The 19887-nt window shown below is 42.9% G+C and overlaps 1 protein-coding gene and 1 long non-coding RNA gene across 2 annotated transcripts in view; one reads left to right on the top strand and one right to left on the bottom strand.

Moving 5' to 3' along the window:
* HSD17B12 (hydroxysteroid 17-beta dehydrogenase 12) overlaps positions 1-19887 on the bottom strand; it is an 86707-nt gene that overhangs the window by 63001 nt on the left and 3819 nt on the right. The window lies entirely within an intron of this gene.
* Positions 6117-19887, top strand: part of LOC146586080 (uncharacterized) — a 16284-nt gene continuing 2513 nt past the window's right edge. The window contains exon 1 of the long non-coding RNA XR_014897870.1: positions 6117-6258. This is a non-coding gene — a long non-coding RNA (uncharacterized LOC146586080). The remainder of the gene's footprint in view (positions 6259-19887) is intronic.

Below are 19887 nucleotides of genomic sequence, written 5' to 3'. Positions count from 1 at the left end.
TCCATAACTGACTTTAAGGAGCCTGGTAAGGACAAGGAACCTAAGCTACTGAAGGAGCTTCAAGATCCAGAGACGAATGCAGGACCAGAAGGGGTAACCCAGGAAACAAAACAGAGAACTTGCAGCATGAGTCTGCACTCCTTGTTAGTCCTTCTGATGGGTCAGAAGGAAACTGAAGACAAGCCTAACTGCAGTCTATTGATTGCTTTTGATATATTCCTCATACTTCTATAAGCTTCCGCAGATTGGCAGAAAATATCAGGAAAATTCTCCTTTTATCTCCCCATCTCAATACACAATTTACTTCCAGAGTCTCTCTGCTCACCTCTTCATGAAACAGAGGCTAGAGATACAGCTAGATAATACAAGAGACAAATGCTGCAAGAGACAAGAGCCTACCGTTAAGTAGTCTTAACAGCACTGAGGACCTGAGTAAAGGAGCTCAAYAGCATAAGCAGGATTTGAATCAGGAAGAGGTTCCTACTCTCCCCACCCAGGYTGCATCAGTAGAGACCCTCTCGTCCCCTCTCAAGAATATAGCATGATCCCTTTTCCCCAGAGAATCTGAACAACTTCCTTGCTATTGCAGAATCCAAGTTCAAGGCACTCTTGATCTCACCCGACATTTGCAGTTTTCAAGCCTTTTGATCTACTGAAGTTCTTAAATTTATAAGGTGCTACAGACTTTTCAYGTGCAGGAGACAGGAAGACAAGTTCTCTCTATCCTCCTGCACTCTCAGGTCCGTGACAATGGTCCACGATTAGCAGGGAAGAAGAGACCTCATGACAGAGGTGACCCTTCAGTCCTGTATTTAAGCAAGTGAGTGAGCACAACCAAGTACTTCTCACCCTGCAACCCCACAAGAAAAGTCAAACCAGTCCATCCCTGACAGCCCCTACAGAAAGGCAAGGGGTCAGGTCTTTCTTTTGCTACACCTGCAGCAGCCAGAGATCCTCCTCACTTCACACAGGTATGCTGCAAGAGCTGAAAGGTGGAAAACAGCTTCCTGGGACTGAAATCAGTCTGTAGGGGGCAAAGTACAGCTATTTGGGTAGTATTTGTTGCCAACGTAGCTGTCAGTCCACTTCATGGAAAAGTGCATGCTGGTAAAAGGGTTTGTTGAATTGGATCCAGTCTGCACAAAGCTAGACATAAAAGCTGACACAGTGCCAAAAGCATCCAAACTGGGAGACAGGTGGGTAACATTACCTTTTTACAGGAGTTCATTCTACAGGCAGGAGAGCAATTTGAAGCCAGACCACCATCATCAGTGCTGGCAAGTAACTCGAATCTTTTGCTCGAACAACCATCTTGGCCATGAGGCTATCAGTGTCCAAAAACATTCAGGGCACGGGAGGGAGTGATAAAGCCTTATAATAAGTTAGGATCAAATCACARACATTAACAGGCACAGGAGAATATGGAATTTAAGAGATTGCAGTGCCAAACAGCTTTTCTGTACAACTTTAAACCATTCGTTGACCTTTCTCTGTGATTGGAGGTGAGAAACATGGCCTCATGACTAGGTCCTTGATGTTTTGGTGCATTTTTAAGCATCACGCATCATTCAGTACACTCATGGTACATCCTGAAGCATTCGACCATTAGAGAAACACGCAACTTAATGGAAACGACCTGTAATTATTCATCTGGTCCCTAGATTTGCGTTATCAGCTATCTACATTTTAAGTGAGAAAGGACAATGTTGACAAACTCTCTCATAGTGTAACAGTTGTATCACCAGACTAGTTCTTCCAGGTCAGAACAAAGATCCTSCTAACGCAAGACTACCTCTGACAGTGGTCGGTACATGCTGAGGGAAGAACTCAAGAGGTCATGCAGAGTGATACCTTTGCAGGATACCCCTTCTGTTTTCAGCTTGTGACTCCAGAATTCAGTGGCTACAACTGAAGATTTTGGACAAATTTGAGAGAGAAAAGGCTATCAAAGTCTATTACCATATTTTTTTAACCAGTGTAAACAATCTTCCAATGCAGACTGCRAGAGGGAGCTACACAGCTTAACTACATCCTGCATGGTGAAGACCCACTTTCTCCTCTTTCCTTTGAAACTGATCTGGTAGTTTCCTCCACCAGCTTCTAAATCACAGTATGGAATGGGATTGAACAATTAAAAAGGAGAGAAAAATGAAGTTGTGGACTTTTGAATTATTTTATTATATTAATCAAGCAAGTAGAACTGTAACAGATTTTGACAATATTTACAAGATTAGATATTTAGGCAACCCTCCATCAGAAGTTTCCATCAGAATCTCTTAGAGGTTTGCAGATAGTAAAATGAATTGAAAGATGACTGAATGCATTTAAAATACCAAAGTGATTGAAACATACTCCATTTATCAGAAAAACCACGTTCCTTTTCCATCTCCAGAATTGAAGTCATTTTGAATATAAGTTTCAGAGCAGAGTTCCACTGCATCAATAACAGACCAAAACATAGGAAAACTGGGGAACACAGTATAGGCACTAGAAAACTGGCATTGTAGAAGACAGGGAGCTGGAGGTACATTCTTGCCAACCACTAAGCTGATTCCTGCAGAACTGCTCAGGCACCTCCTTGCCACCCTCACCAGCACCCTGCCTTGTGCCAACGGTAACAAACACTTGCAGTGCTCAAGTCTGCCCAACTTGGGCGCTGTTACCAGGACAAAATCCATCTCTGCGGAAAAAAGGTAGGTACTCTGTGGGAAGAATGAGAGGTACAAAATCCCTCTATTGTATAATCTCACATAGCAGCCTGTGCCAGCTTTAAGCTAATAAGCTAGCCCAGACCTAAGACATCTCTCTCAGCATYGCTGGGTGAGCCACACTGAGCTTTTTAGCACCCTGGAGATGCTCAAGAACTCACTGGACTGGGGCAGAGTGCTGAGCCTGACAAGCTTCCTTGCAGCACAGAGCCTGAGAAGGAGAGCAAGTAACCCCCATACGCTTAGCCTGAGTTCACCAGTCTCAGCGTCAAACTGGTACCAACAGACCCAGCCAGACATAAGCTGACTGTTGGACCCACATACCTACACAGTGCTCCTCAACATTTTTAGCCAGAGCAAGGGTTATTAGCTACCTTGGGTCTGCACATAGAATAAACGCACTTGTGCCCAGCTTCCCTCTCACATTAAACAGCCTTCCTGCAACTCAGACCAGTGGCATTTCTGTCAAAGACACATAAATGTACAGAAGTAATCTCATGTGCGGATAAGCCTTTTAGCTCTAGCTCAAACCAGCCATGCCTGGTCTATGCTCACTTCATACAGTCACTGAGGTGTCTCCATTTATACTGCTTTTGCAACAACAGATATCCAACCTGGATATCATTACCATTGACAATGCTAAACCACTTCAGGTTCAGCTCTCAATTCTTCACCTCTTATTCAAGAGGTGATTTCAAACTCAGTCAAAACAGATCAAAAATCTGAAATGCACTGGCTATTTCATTACTTTTATAAGACCASCTATTTTTCCACAAGGCCACTCTTCTAGGGCTTCCAAATACTAACACACAAAATGTGGAAAGAAAAAAAAAATCCATTTAAGGAAGAAATATTATAAATCAGGACAGCTATCTGTGTAGAAGCAAAGAGAAGTTTTAACTCTGAGCAATGCACAATGTTATGTTATCTTGCCCAGTAGAGGGACTACTGATAAAGCCTATCTTTGATAGGCTATTTTAATTACACACACTTATGGAGGTTACCAGCTAAATCGCTCCAAATGCTTAATATATAACATATCTGTACACCACAGATGCATGATTGCACCTAAGAACTTTCTTACGAAKGTCTCAGTCCACAGTACCCTTCCAAACAAAATTCAAGATCACATTTATTTCCCCTAAAGAAAACTTTACAACTTGCTTGTACACACACTGAAGCACACCCAATCTCCTTTTTAACCCAAATGTCTGTCAGTGACTAGCCACTCCAATCAGTTTATTATTCTTGCAGTTGTGACTACCTACAATTACCTTATAGCACCTATGGTTGGCCCCACCTCAACAAGCCACCTAGAGTACTAGAGCACACAACTTCAAAAAAGATTTTAAATTATAAATAAAAACTGATCAGGACAGAGTCGACTCAAACCTTCAGCTACTTGTGTAATATTTGCACCGTTTTCACTTGTTTCATCCAGTCCTCTTATAGCATTTCAAGYGCCAAGACTGCCACCATACGCTTAAACTGGAAGTATGTAGCAAGACCACTATGTGACCTATAGCCATTCTCAGCCGGCCCTACTCAGGGGCCATCTACAGGCTATGAGCTAACTCAGTTTCAGTACTGAGTTGCTCGATTGCCACCAACCAGGTGGCACCTGGTGGACCTACAGCTTCTGCCCCAACGCAAAAGCAAAGGGCATTTAAGAACAAGCTCCTATCACTGCTAGAGCAAGTCACTCATGCTTGAGGTTCAAGGAAAGAGCTCGAAGAGGCCAGTAGGAAAGAGTATCAATTGCTCTGGTGACAGCAGTCCACTGAGGTGCCTCTTCAAGAGCTCAAAAAGCAACTCCTCCAGAAAGCCCCAGACTTTCTGCACGTACACTGCCCAGCTGAGCTATGGGGGTTCAGAACTCCTGCACACAATGAGAAGGCAACTAACCCACGTCTCCTAACAAAAAAAAAAAACTCTAGTATAAATGCACGCTGAGTGAGACTTACTGCCTAATCATCCTAAAACCTGCTTTGATTAAAGCTCCTACTGGCATGAAATAGTTATTTCAATAGAAGAGCCCTCCTCACTTTTAAGAAGTCACCTGGCCTAAATAAGTTTATTGCAGAGACCTTAAATAACTTCTCCATTAGGAAACTTTATCCCTCACAGGTACCCTAGAACTGCCTGTGAAACTATCTCTCAGTAGGAAAGCTGCTGCCACATCACTGTGTTTTGGGGGTGAGCAGAGAAAGAGGGCACAGCAGGGAATCAGTCAAGCACCAGGTCCATTTCTCCCCTTCCCAGGTATTAGGTTCTGGACACTAAAAAGTTCACCCATTACAGACAATAAACAAAGCTGCATAAGCTGCTGAGTACAGAAGATGAATGAAGCGTGTGACGCTAAAGATCTGTGAATTGAAGAATCTAATGTATGAATTAAAATCAGCACCCTCATYCCCCCTTTGTCTTTCCCCCTAAAAAGAAACGTATACAGCAGGACATAAGAGGAGAAGGAGAGAGGTGGAAAAACTGTGGTCTGACACAGTTATAGAAACTGATGGCCTGTCACCCAGACACTGATGAATATTTTTTACAGGATAAAAATGGCAACCTAGAGTCTAAAAATAAAATGCCGTGCTGCAGACCTGTCTGGCTCAGCAACACCACTGGAATACAAACACACTCCCTTGCTGGTACATCTTGACTAAGATTTCACAATAAAAGAAAAAAAGCACTGTAGAACAAGCCTTTTATTTTTAAGGGAAGGAATTTTTTTTAACAAGTAGATTAGTATTATATTTAGCTTGCATTCTATAATTACAATTTTACAATTTACAAGTCTTTAACGGATTGATGAGAATGGTAGACTACCTCACGCTGCACAAAGCAGAATTTCTTCTTTCCTTCCTCAAAGGATTACAATATAAGAACATGTTTATCAGTGCATTTAAACTGTAATTTCAGAAAGCTTAGAAATTYATTTTTAGAATCGTATTGTGGACAGAACTGTGGACACCACTACTTCCAAACACCCCCAGAGATGGGGGGGGGCTTTTACTTCATTTCATATCGAAATTTAGAGTAAAAACCTACTTAGCTGAGAAGCAGAAATGAGTGATCGTTCACAAGAAGCACTAATTTATCAAGTCTATTCACACTGCAGACAAGCTGCCTTATGCAGTAGAGATTCTATTTTTGGCAAGTGATGCAATAGCTGCAAGGGCTCTCCCAGAACCCTTCATTTAAAAGCGTCTAAGCCATATTAAAACATATTATGAGATGTCTAATACCCTGCGCTGTCACCTTTCCATTCTCTGCACCAGCATATTACACACACAAGTCACCTTGTTCAAAGTTTTATCTTTAAGAGAGAGTCAGATTTCACTCAAGTGAAAAGTGTATCTACACACACACCCACCAGCAAATATACCTGCATTGCACAAAGAGACACAACGCTGTATAGGGACTTTCTGACCTCCTGATTTTCTACTGGAATACGGAACAGCTTGGTTTCTTCACGGAGTTTCTGTGAAGACTTTCAGAAGTCCACAAAGCTACACAAGCCTCATACAAAGCCTAATCCTTTCAAAAGGTATTTCCATTCTTAGAAATTTTTAAAAGAGTTCTTGTGTATTGCTGACAAGTGTTGGGGCATGTTACTGCCATGCGATTATTTCAACAGGTAAAAATCCTCTAAATGAGAAAAGTTCCAGAAATATGCTATTGGAGAAGGGAGGGGGAAAAGAGAGCAATTTCTTTGAAGTTTAAATAGGATAGGGATTTTCCAACCCTTTGCATTTGTGGAGTCCCCAGGTTTTCCAATAGCTGTGTGAATCTCTGTATAGCAGATTCAAGCTTGCTAATAACAGTGATCCCTAATTCACCAATCCCTTATAAAGCTAAGTTCCACCTGCCTCCCTCCACCCTGCACCCAAAATAACAGAGGTATGCCTGAAGGCAGAATTACACAAGAAACTGTTTTTGTTTGACATCTGACCTTCAGGATGGTACAAGGACCATAAAAAAATCCACCTATTATTTTGAATGTGTCATCAGAGACATTATAGGAAGAAATTTGTGCACCCAACTTGCTGCTGCACAGAGCTTTTATTTTTTCCTCCAGTCCTTTGCTTGAAATATATAGATACCAGCTCTTACCTACTATTTCAGACCATTTATCAGTCATGGACACCATTTACTGCTCTGGAGGAAAACCCATATCTCACACATGCCAATTCAGGTCTAGGGTTTATTTTTGTTTCTGAAGAAACAATATTTCCAAGCCTTTGCTCACGAGCTACTTATGCTCTATATTAGTGCCTTGATTATCTTCCAAGGTTACCTATTTAAGTAGTGAAAAAAAGACGAACTTGCTCAAGTCAATTTGCATCTTACTGCTACTAATTCTACCTGCAGACTGCAAACTGGCCTGTGACTCTTCAAATTTTACATTTCAGTCTCTATAGTACTTAACAGATAGGGTGAGAGGAAGTCTAAAGGTGGGTCTGAGCACAGCAAAAGCTTGTTTTTAGGATATTTCAAGATAATCTGCTCTTCACAAGCTTTCATGTCACAGACTGCCCAGGAAAGACAGAAGTAGAACAACTTGATGGCTTTACTACTTCTTTTGTTTGGGATGATTAAGTTCTGCCTTTCTACTACACACACAAACACACACACTTATTTCCTCCCCCTGCAGTACAAGTTTGGAGAAGTCTGTYTGTAAAGTCTGCAGGGATGTCTGGGGAAGAAGGAACATGGCTACAAGGTAGTGAGACAAGGATTTCATTTGGAAACTATATACAGAAGAGGGAATTAAAGTCTTTTACAGATCTTAATCGCTCAGGAGTAGAACAGAAATTGAAACAGGAAGGTAYCTAGTTATATTTTATTCATTTTGGCTAGAAGCAACATTAAACCAAGTTGTACACTGAGAAGGTAGCATTTGCTTTAGGGACATAGAGGTATGAAAATAGGGGTTCTGCAGAACAGCTGAAGTGGCAGCAAAAGTCACGCCTGAGYACTGTGCAGCCTGCTCACAAGCAGAGAAGTTCAAGCACAGAGGCTTCAGCAGGCAAAGCCTGAGAACAGCAATACAGGGAGCACCAAAGGGGTATTTTACAAGTCCTGCAAAGCCTTGTACCRGGGGCAGGAGAATGACAACTTCAGAAAGTTAACTCAGGCCCTTCATTAACATGCATACAGCTGGAAGCAGCAGTACTAGCACGCAAGCTCTGCCCCTGCACCACAGGGGCAAARGACACCAGGGCAGTAGTTCCCACAGCCAGTTCTTGGCTGCCTTACCGGTGTGAAGCAAGAGCACAGCAGCAACATCAGGTGCATCATGTCAGGACACGCTGTTAGGACTGTTCTGAGGACACTCTGCGCAGCTCCCCCATTAACAGAGCTCCTGTAACCCACCGCAGGGCACCCTCCCACACGCACACCTCCACGCTTGCCACATCTAGCGCACCCATGGCTCATTCGCGTGACAGCTGCCAAAGTACAAGGCATAAAGCCAGGGCAAGTCAGACTGCAGTACAAGTGAGCATCTTGTGCACATGGCAGGGAAAAGCATGCACCGAAGTTTCATGAAAGCAGGAAAGAGTGGCCCCTCACCCATTCAGGGGCAGTTTACAGCTCTACAGGAAGGCTACAGGACTGTGRTATGTTTACAACTTTTAAAGCGAACTGGTCAACATTATTAAACRGCCATTATGAAGTACTGTGTACACTTTGTGTGGTGTAAGCGTGGATCAGTGGTAGTCTGCAGCAGTCAAATCTAGCAGTAAAGCTGGAGGGCTCAGAACACTGATTAGCCCAGATCACGTCCTAAAGCAGTTCAAGTGAGAACTGGTATCTTCTTGTTCAGATATAACATCATCTAGTAAAAGCTTATGCTTATATCGCCATTGAACAGGAATACCCAAAACTCCAGGTCACCCAAATCTTCAGTTCCCTAGAAAAACATTTTAAGGTGCCTCTGGCTACCTAAGACACAAAACAATATCAAATACAAGATTCTTCCTCCATCTCCCCTTGCTAGTTTTAAGTGAATTATCTGTGAAAACTTGGTCTAACCAACTGCTAAAATATCATCTCCTTTAGAGGAGAGAAGAAAGAAATACCTCAGGGTGTCCCCTCTTGTAGGTTCAAGCATGATTATATGCATTCCCAGTAGCAAGAGAAGTTAGTGAGTGTATTTATGCTAGGCTAGGAATGGCTTTAAACTTTTTATAATCTCTCTCTAAATAAGACCATTATTTCTGCTAAAATCAGAGCCCTCTCAGTCATACTGGAAATAGCTTCTCATGTGTTGAGAGAGACAAAGATGGCTTAGGAACATATTTAGCAGATAATGTGCTATTAAAAAAGATGCAATGGCAGCCATGGATGAAAGCTGATGTAGCTGGCAAGTCTTTATCCAGCTGCCAAGATGTTATAAAGACAAGTCTTAAAAATGTAGAAAAGTAACACAAGTGGAATTTTAATTTCTGAAGTCTTCAGAATGGAAGTTACCTAATTATGATGAGCAGTGATCTAGTCAAGTAGATGATCATTTGTATATAAAAAAAGACAATATTTGAAGTGTTGAAAAGCCATTAAACTTATCTTCAAAAGTTACCCTGCCTACAACAAAATGAGAGGTACTCTGCAATATTTTGTTTTTAAAGTCAGCATTTTACATTCCAGCTTATGAAGTAGAAACTGCTACACAAATGTAATTCTGTTCCAATTAGAAGTCATCTGATTATCTTGCTTTTGTGCACTGCGGTTATCAAACCGACGCTTAAACTCAAACCACACCTTTCAAAAAAGTCTCTTCTCTGCATTGTCAGAAAGATTACTCAACTACTCACCAGCACCCTCTAGCCCACAGATTTAAGAAGGAACACAGAACCAGCTGGTCACCTGAATTAAGCAAAAGCTGCCATTCATAAAAAGGGGTCACTTAGAGCTGAAAAATGAAGATTCAGTTTAGAAACCGATCAAATTTGAAGATTATCCTGTATTTTTTGGCCCCCTAAGATGTGCATATTTGGGAATTACATTCCACAGGCGTCCGTTGCATCCGATACTTTCAGTGACATTCACTTTAATTGGATATTTCTATCCACCACATTCTGGAGAGGGAAAAAAATGAATGAGGTTAACACACAACTTAGAAGGTAACAATCATAAGAAATACACTCAATACATTAACATAACATTCGCCCTAATGCTTGACAGTAAAGACATTTAGAAAACCTYGGTTGTTTTATTTGTATCAGCACTGTCTCACAATAGAGACATTTGTGTTAAAGATTCATGGAAAAACTCTGAAGGCAGTCCCTTTCCCCTCCTATTTCTAAATAAAGAAACAGCCACTGCTGCCTTCTATATTTCACTCTCAGCCCTTGAAAACTTGCAGTATTTTTTCCCTGGTGGAAAACTCCCCAGATTTTCCTATAGAAACGAGGCTACCGTCAAGCCTCCTTAAATGTTTGAGCTCCAATTGATTTGATGCACTTCATTCTCCCTGGAAGAGCAGGGAGGCAGAGGAAGCGCCTGTGGGCGCTGCACGGGCTGCAGCACGCTGCGCTCAGCAGCCCCTGGCCCCCCCAGCCGCACGTGGACTAGCCAGTGTCCTTGTCACACGACACGACASGATGCTGCTGTGGTGTCCCCGTCCCCGCTCCCGCCCTTCCCCAGCTCAGTCGCATGCAGGCACCATTCACAGACACGAGTCCCCTTTCCGCAGAGATCGAGGCRCTCTTCCCAGCAGCCCGAGCACTTGAATGGCTCGGACCCTCTCGATTCATAAAAGTGGCGACGGTCAATTCACAATGAACATGGTTCGCTCCAAGTCATTAATGAAACTTCAGAAGGAGGATTCCTGCTTCTGATTCATGAACTGGGCAACCCGCAGCACTTTCAGACAGACGGGTTGAAAGCAAAAGCATCGTATATCCTAGCAATAATCTGAATTAGGGACCAGGGAAAGGCAGTCACGTAACCCCGTCCAAGCTAAGAAAAGACCAAACCTGCCCCATCTCCTGCGTTCAAGCATTTCATAAGTTAAACACACAGCAGAGTAGAAAAGAGGGAACGTGTTATGTCACCTATTAGGTAACGGATGCACAGCAATGAGGGAGAGAATGAGGATCACTGCAGTGACAGCATTTCTGCCTCCCTGCCATGTGGGAGCACCACTGTCTATGCAGACACTGAGCAAGCTTTGAGGAACGCAATTCCGCTGGGGGCAGACGAGGTGAAACCGAGTTAACTCTTTGCTCACGGAGGCAGGGATTTCACCAAAAGCATGTGCACAGGCAGAGTCCCTGCGAGCAGGAGGGGGCGTTCCTTCGCACACCTTACCTACCAGCACAACCCCCCTTAAAAAGGGGGGCGCTGAAAGCAAATAAAGCTGGCTACACCACAGAGGAACCACTGGGCAACACCATCCCGCGCTGCAGAGGGGTTTTTTAAAACCAAAGGTTAGGAAACAGCCGTCGCACACGTTTAAAAACRGCAGAAAGCTGATTCTTCCTCCGTCTCTCCTTCCCAAGCGACACGCAGCAAGACGGGCGCTGCCACCCGCGTGTGAACCCGCCCCACACACAAGAGCACGAAGCTGCCACATCTGAGCCGGGGCAAGGGGGGAAACAGGGACAGAAGTTAAATGTCTGTCTTGGCTAACAGGGCAGAAGGTGGAAGCTAAGGGCAGCTCTAGCTGCAAAAGGCATGGTGAAAATGGCCAACGTTAACTGAAAACTGGGCTGCGTTTAATGATGAAACACTGGAACAGCTCGGGCCGAGGTGCCCCGTGTCCTCAGGCCAACTTTCTGAAGAGTTTTGAGTCAAACTGTTGACGCATTGCCAACCCGTGCAAAACACGAGCCTCTGAACCTCCAGAGCATTCCTATTTCCTGTATTTCCCTGTCACCTTCCTCCCACTTTTACGCATCAGCCCCACTCCAGGGCAGAAGTGCGCACTCTAGCTTCCTTCCACAACAGCCCTCCTGCTCCAGAAAGGATGTGCCATCATGTGCATGCCAATCAACAGGTAGTCTAGCCACTTCATCATGAAGTGGGTCTCAGCAGCCAAAGGAAGGCAATARTTAAGCATACAAGCCTCTCCTGAAGCCCAGGATGTCGCGAGTGAGAGGAGTATCTTTTATTCTTAAGCATTCATCTGAGTATAACCATATTACAGCACATAATTTGATCAATATATTGACACTGAAAATACACATTATCTAAATGCTCAGAGTCCTGCCTGTGATCAGCAGCACTTCCAGGAAGCCTTGCTTCAGGCGGGATCTGCCTCAGGGCTATCAGAGCTTTCTTTGCAGCCATTCCCACCACATGCACAGCAGTAGTGCAAGAGAGGTGACGTGTGGTCATGGGATACGGCAGAGGTTTTCTCCATCTCATGCTCCAATCCAACTGGAGAGGCTTACAGGGAAGGCTTTTGCACAGGACTTGACATACTGTTCACCCCAAATTGGGGAAAATACAGGCATGCATTCCCTGCCCCATACCCCAAGGAGCAGGGCATGCCACTCTAGAAGGCAGCAAGGAAGACTGTGACATGAAGGCTGGTTTGCATTAATTTCCCATCCCACAGATAATACCAGGAGCATTGGCATTGCCACATTTACAGCACTACTGGCCAGGTCCTCAACACAGGCCATTTTCCTGGCAAGGTGAAGACTTCTACACTTATAATGCAGCCCCCTCCTAGTCCTCCACAACCTCAATCCTCCACTGAAGTATGAAGCCATTGGACTTTTCTACTCTTCCCAGCCAAGCACAGAACTAAGGAAGCTCAGAAGTTCCTAACAACATCCTCTGACCAAAGATGTAATACTGTAAAGGGAGAACAGCACTGCACAGCATCCCCCAACTCTTCGGAAATTAGCTCTGGAAATTAGCAGCCAAAACAGGTTGTACCRCTACAGGTCCCTTTTTAACCTTATGACTCATCTGTCCCATTCCTCTTTTTCCATCTACTGCTTCCCCCACAACCACTAAACACAAATATRCTTTTTAGTATACTATTGTTAGGACCATCTCAATTGATGGAAATTTTTGAATTCAAAAGGTTTACAGCTTCCACTAGAAGAACTGACAACAGAAATGCCAGCAGCAGTTCTCCCCTACTTCTSTCTTCCGAGTATTGCCTGGAGGGCCTGCTGTTGGACTTCTCTTTCTGGCCCAAAAGGAAGCCCCCTTAGGGCAGGCACTAGAAAGAGCAAAGGAGGCTGCTCTTATCACCTCTACACAGAGGGTTAAGAGGGATCTTGGTACCTTTAGTCCACAGATGAGAACCAGCCTGCTAAAATAGCAGGATTCAGGGATAATAAAGCTATCGCCTCCTAAAGACCCCTCAATGCAGCACAAAGCCTTCTCCCTATCAGCAGGCGCTGTTCTAGTAAGTCTGCTTCCTGCTCTTCTCCCTCAGGTCCTGTAAGCCTTCCAAGGACACGGCCAGGCATTCAGCGTCACAGCACCAACATGCTGCTGTCCCACACGCAACAGCATACACACACAGGCACCACTACTTTGAATATGGGCCAGTTGGGGCACAGCACAATCTCGTAGGGTCACCACTAGAGGCAGAGTAGCCCACACCACCTGGAAACCAGCATACAACTGAACTTGGAAAAGCCATTCAAGCTGAAGAGGCACTTGACCTCTGCAGTTACAGGAAGCAGCTTGCATCACAGGTACCCTGATGCTTTGGGTAAAAAAATACCGGTAGCACAAGTAGAAAATAAAGTAAAAATCTTAACATTAAAAAAGTCAGATTATTAGAAATTAGCAAGGAGCTCCAAAACTGTAGTTGTCAATTCATGAACAAGCTTCTCAATATACGCACAACAAGACTTCATACGTGCCAAACTGGATGAAGACAAAACTGAACAAAATGAGACTAATAGCTGCTTAAGGTAGGGCCATGTAACAGACCTGAAAACAGGCTCATCCTGAAGTTTTTGGCTCAGCTTAAGTCACTAACTGCAGGATGTCACCCAGTCACATACTCTTACCTGCTTCCCCAGCATCTGTCCAGAAATTATTGATTTGTCTGAAAAGCAAGTTGATCCAGCTAATCTTGCAGATGGTCTTTCTTGTAGAGTTATGATTAGCGTTAACCACGCTAGTGAACACATCCATCTCACACTACCAACACAACACATTGGCTGGAAATAACATAAGGGAAGCAGTGAGAGCACACACACAGGGATTACAGCAGAAGCAATTCTTTTGCCAGTAGCTTGGTCTTCAAACTATTTGAGCTGAACACAGAGCTTAACTATTCGCAGCATGCAGTTTCATAACACTTCAAGTTCCTCCTCTGTTGCACGAGGAACACATTTGACTATAACAAAGCTGTCTGAGGAGCTAAAAAGCAGAAAGCAACCAAATTTTTGTAGGGCCAACTCCTTAACCAGGTCACTGCAGAACAAGACAAACCAGTGCCAGCACATACCAAGCAGCAGAAGAGTTCTCCATCTCCCTTTCCCTCTGCTCCCAAGTTGGATCAGAAAGCCATATTGTAAAACCACACATGATCTTCTTGCAACTGATACTTCATTCACAAACTGACATCAMATGAAAGAGGCAGTAAACTGATTCCAGCGCAGAGGAACATGAATGAGGCCCAGGAGGCTGGAGCAAACAGCCGGAGCAAACAGTCAGACCAAACGACTGAAGTCGGCAAAAAAGTAAAGGTGAAGAAACGATCCAGCAAATGGAGGATAAAAAAAATCAGAAATCTAGCAACGAGGACAACAGTGTTGAGTATGAGTTGTTTTGTATGTTGACATATACAAAAACAGAATTGAGACTACTGGGACAAAATGACTGAACTAAAGAGTCTGTAATAGGACAGTTAACCTTGCCATTAAACACAACTGTAACTTGATCAGAACACAGGTTCTTCCTGCCAAGCCAAACACTGGGTGTGACAGGGTATCTGACGGCAGAAGTAAGGACCAGGACACCCTAATTCCTAGGTCAATTACTGACAGGAGAGAAGTTATTTCCGATAGTTCAGGGATCCTCTACTGTCCCATCTTTCTTCCAGTTGTTTCCTCTCACTTTTGTTAGAGATCCAACTCATGAGCTGACCCAAATCATCTCTGCTTGATCACTCTGTGGGTGGAAAGCTCCTGTGGTAGATGGAAATCAGCCACTGGGAACACTGCACACATGCACCTCTGAGAAAAAATGATCCATGAAAACTATTAATAAATAATCAGTTTACATACCAAATGCTTTTTGCTGCTGGAGACTACCTGAGAAGCTTGGGGAAAGATGCAGAGGAACAAAGGACCCTGGGAAATAGGTCAACTGAAGGCTTAAGAAGATACAAAGTAAGAGTTTGGGAGGAATAAATTGGCTGTAGGGAAGYAGACTTGCTGGATCCAGTGGTGAGGCACAGTGGAGAGGTGCAATGTGCAAGGATAAGCAGAAGATGTTGTTGCTTGGGTAGCAGCATTTAAACTGTAGTTAGATCTCTGCCTTGTGCTTTCCACATCTACAGACACTTTTATTCTGCCCTTTACAAACCCTTTCATCCAAAAGTATGGACTACAGACTTTGAAAGAAGGTCACGCTCTTCAGAAGTCTCTGCAGTTTCCTTCCTCTGAATAAGCTCCAAGTCCTTGCCCCTTTGAGCTTATCCCCCTATAATCTCTCATTCCACTTTCTTCCATTCTACTTCAGTGAATATCTTTTAACATACATGAAAATCCCTTGGTGAACCATCATCTCTAGAGCTGAGCTCCTCAGAGTAGCACAGCCAGCCTTTTCCTCAACCAGTAAGTTTATAGTCCCTCAAGAAGTAGAGGCTCAATTTTACCCAAGGTACTGACAAGACCAGTGTGATACACTCTGCCAGGATATCTTGACTCACAATTATACAAGAGAAAAAATATGAAGGTGGAAAAAAACATGCAAAAAAACAWTCAAAACAGTCTCTGTGAAGTCCAGCCAGACAGTAATCACTGCATATATACAAACTACACTATAACTTGGGCCTTACAGCTGTGTCTCATCCTCTTCAGGAAAGGCAATTGCGTCAAGAGATTAATATTAGAGAACTTTTGGAGAGGGAAAAACAGGGACAATGTAAAAAAAAAAAGGGGGGGGGGGAAGAATTACAGGAGACAAAAGGGAAAGACACTTTTTTTCCTGGGGYTCTGCTTCTGGGCACCTGATCTCCAGCTTTAAGAACTGTAACAAAATAGGTTTCTTTCAAGACCTATGATGAAAGCCCAGACTTTCAGGTGTCGCCATCTGTTTTCAGGGACAGAAGGAGTAAAAAAGCTCAGCAGTGAAGTTTCCACATAGCTCTTTTCTGGTATTAACAGGAGAGGTTTATATTGTTGATCAACTATCCTTTGGGTGATGGTGTAATGCTCTGGACTTCAACCCTACAAGCCTGGGAAGTTGCACAAATTTAAATACTATATTAAGATTATATAATTAAGAATCAGAAGATCACAGATTTAAGGTAGGATCCTGCTGTGCAATTAAATGCACTACAGTACCCAACCAAGAAATCCAAGTAGCCCTAAGTCTAGCATTTTCAGATATTAATGTACTCAGCTTCACAATATGAAGTATTTTGTTTTACTCTAGGAGCCTAGGTTTCCTACAGCCTGATATCTACAACATTAACACCTGCACAAGCACAGCTGGTGTTATCTCAGCCATTGCCTAACTTGTGCTAAGCTGTACTTTGGACAACTAAGCCCTAGTATACAGCCCACTGCCTAATATATCGGGATGATTTGTCAGCCTGGATTGATTGCATTACAGAACACAAAACTAGAATATCTTCTCTTATGAACAGTGTTCTAGTCCTACAAATTGCTCAATAAACAAGCAAGAGAAGTCCTCTAAAGTTACGAGCAGCAATCATAAAAAAAATTAACCACATGAGTGTTCAGACTACTTACGCCCAACTCAACATGAGATGCCTTGCCTACTAGCTACTGTTTTTATCCTGCATTTGTCTGCATACACAAGTCCAAGAATCACATTTGGCACTTACCGGAAGTGGGAAAAAGCTTTTCTTACTATTATCCTTTGTGTAAAAAAAAAAAAAAAAAAAAAAAAAAAAAAAGAGTCCTCCCTATCCTATAAATTGCAAATGAAAATATTCGTAGGGCCAAGAATCATTAGACACATTTCGCCCACCCACCAAAACAAAGAAATAATTCCCAGGTTGCAAACTGCTGCAGTTTTCTCTAAACCCCACTCTCAGCCCTGCCCTCAGCCTGCCTCAGCACTTTCTGCTAGCTCACCTCTTACACAAGAGCATTTACCCAACTACAGTTCAAGCGTGGGTGGCTTTTTCGCTGGAGCTGCCCAAGGCTCACTTCTGTGCTCATTCCCGTGTGAGGCAATTCTCCAGACTCCAGCAGCTCCAGTGAGTGCCTCACAGGTAGTCCTTCCAAAGGGACCAAGCACACTGGCCAGCATAATATAGAGAAACTGAAGAAACTTACTACTCTAGGCAACTTCCCTGTGTAAATCCCCTAGTTTTAAGTGACAGGTTTCCATTAGAAGTATTCCTACTCTAAAACATACAGAAGGTTGAAATGAATAAGGTACTTTAAAATGACACAAGTATTCACCCCCGGACTACTTTACAAGCATTTATCTTTCGGACTGTTTATATATATAAACAGAGATTGGTATTCCTTTCACCTTAATGCAAAGAGCGTTCATCTTCCACTCACTGTTACCTTTTGCTATGTTAGGGAAGACCATACTACAGCACAGAACTCTTTCATATGCATCTCCACCCCTGCAGTTAAATTCAGCAAAGCCCATTCATATTCCAATTCAAATTTCCCAGTGACATTAGCTCTGAATTACTAAAATCTTCCATCCAGAATTTCACTTAGAAGAAAAAAAAAATGTCTCAAAAGGCAGAATGAAGTAATTCACATCAAGTTAAACTCCAGCACTTGAGGTCAAGGGCTTGGGTGATGCTGTGGTTGGTGGCAACAGCATTCAAACATTTAGTCTCAAGAGATGCTGATATAAGGTCCAGAAGTGCTTTGCTCTGGAYTTCTGCGTTCTAAGTATTCAGTCTACCTTTCCTCCTCCAGCTAAAGAGGACAAGGAGGAGCCCTCAACTGTAACACAGATGTTAAGCAATTCTACCATGCAATCATTTTAAACAGTCAATAAGTGTAAAGTAAAACACTTACAGATGAAGCAATCAAGAAGCAGAGACAGCAATTTTGTAAAGAACAGACTAGGGTATGGTTGTCTCCTTCATATTGTCCAGGAAGGAAAACTGATTTTGGGATGCATTAACAGCAGTAGCCTATGTAAAATATTAGGGAACCTCTCTGACACACTAAGTGCTAGTAAGGTCTCAAAACAAGTTGCAGCTAAGTTGGAGCACTGCATAGTACGAACTGCAGAGATCAGAGCAACAGGATGGGCAAATCCACCTCACCTCCTGGGTTTCTCTGGAAGAAGTGTTTGCTTAATCTAGGAAAAAAGAGACTGAAGGGAGACACTGAGAGAAGTCTTCCAAAATAAGTGATGATGCCAGTAAGAAAAGGGAGGGAAGTCAGCTTAATTATTTGCAGAGAAATTTAGGATTGACATTTGGAAACATTGTATGATAGATGGAAAAAGAAAAAAGCTGTACATTGAGCAGAGCATTTGTGGGAAGTTCAGACAGTTAGGAGACCTGCACCAGATAGTTTACAGACCTACATTTTAGAGCAGTAAGCAGTTTGCAAATAACCAGTGCAAAAAAAAAAAGCTCTCCCTGAAGGTTTGTACAGCTCAGTCCAAGACACAYTCAGATGTAGGGAAAAATGAGGAGGTACACACAGCCTCTCCTCTCACATCCTGCAGTGAGCAGTGCTAGCAGAGAGCTAACACCTCTTTTACTTCCCCAGTAACTATACACTCATACGTTGAGCCAGGATTGCTGTTTTAATCTGCAACAGTGATTTATGATGTGGTCTGTCAACTGTCATGCACAGGGCCAAACACTTGCAAAGCATGCCTGCACTCATTTGTACAACAGTCCCTGAAATTTAGTTGCAGAAAACAGCCTTCAAGTAACAGGACTTTTCACTTAACACTGAAGAGCTTGAAAAAAAAAAAGATATTACTTGTGAAAGCTGCTTAAAGTTATCAACAAGTTACTGCCTGATTAGAGCCCTAGTCAATACTGTACTGAATGTCCTTTTATGGAGTTCTTAAATTGCCATTAAAAACCATTTATCATTGTAGTTACTTCATTATGGCTGTCCCAAGAACTTCATAAGGATCAGAGTTTCGCTACAACACTGATTCCAGGAACTACAGGAAGCAAACTGTGATACCAAGAATCTAAGTCAAACTTTTTACAGATAAAAAATATAGCTTGCCATTTCTTCATATAAAGAGCACATCTTGTGTTAATTGCTTATTAATCTTATTACTGCTAAGGATTTATTTAGTGCTTGCTATCACTCCAACTTCCTAGTCAATTAAAGCTCAGAAATCACCCMGGATAGTCCTGGTTTAAGGGAACTGACTGTTAAGAGTTAGGTAAGTATTCACTCCCCTTCTCTTGCGGGCAGCTACACTGTTCATATCTTCTCCTTAGTGGCCCTGGTATACGAATGGAACAGATGGCTCTTGATTCACTGGATTACATACAGCCAAGCTCAGCCTACACTAAGTGAAAGAAGCTAACCAGCAGAGGCAGAGGGAGTTCACGCAGCTTTGCTGATGAAGGAAGTTACTGTTAAGCAGTTATACAGGAAAAGAATGGTTTAAGACTAAGGGGTTTGGGGCTAAAAACAACTATAGAAATTTAGACATAGCTGAGAGCATCATACTGACTGACCTCTTAGAGAATAAAAACAGTTTTAGGTATTTTTGCACTTCTAGTGAATAAATGCCAAGGTGCTTAATTAAGACAAGCTGGCACCAAYACAAAGGTACAATTGTATGCAGCAAATGAGAAAGCATCATCACTGTCAGACATTTTGTAGTCACTAAACATGTGACCATTATTCTAATATGATTGAATCAAAGCTATGAGGGGCAGAAATGCATGCTTTAATAGAGAGGTCTCAAAGAGAACGGGGCTCCTCTTGGAGTGTGTCTGATAACAGTCAAAATAAGCTTTGTTTCCAGTTAACACATCACTGGCTACAGCCAGTCGAAAAAAGCTGTTTCTCATTAAAAGATTTGTAGTTGT

Source organism: Rhea americana, unplaced genomic scaffold, assembly GCF_003343005.1.
Source record: "Rhea americana isolate MKP2758 unplaced genomic scaffold, rheAme1 scaffold_72, whole genome shotgun sequence".
Taxonomy (NCBI): domain Eukaryota; kingdom Metazoa; phylum Chordata; class Aves; order Rheiformes; family Rheidae; genus Rhea; species Rhea americana.
This window is presented reverse-complemented; position numbering and strand designations above follow the sequence as displayed.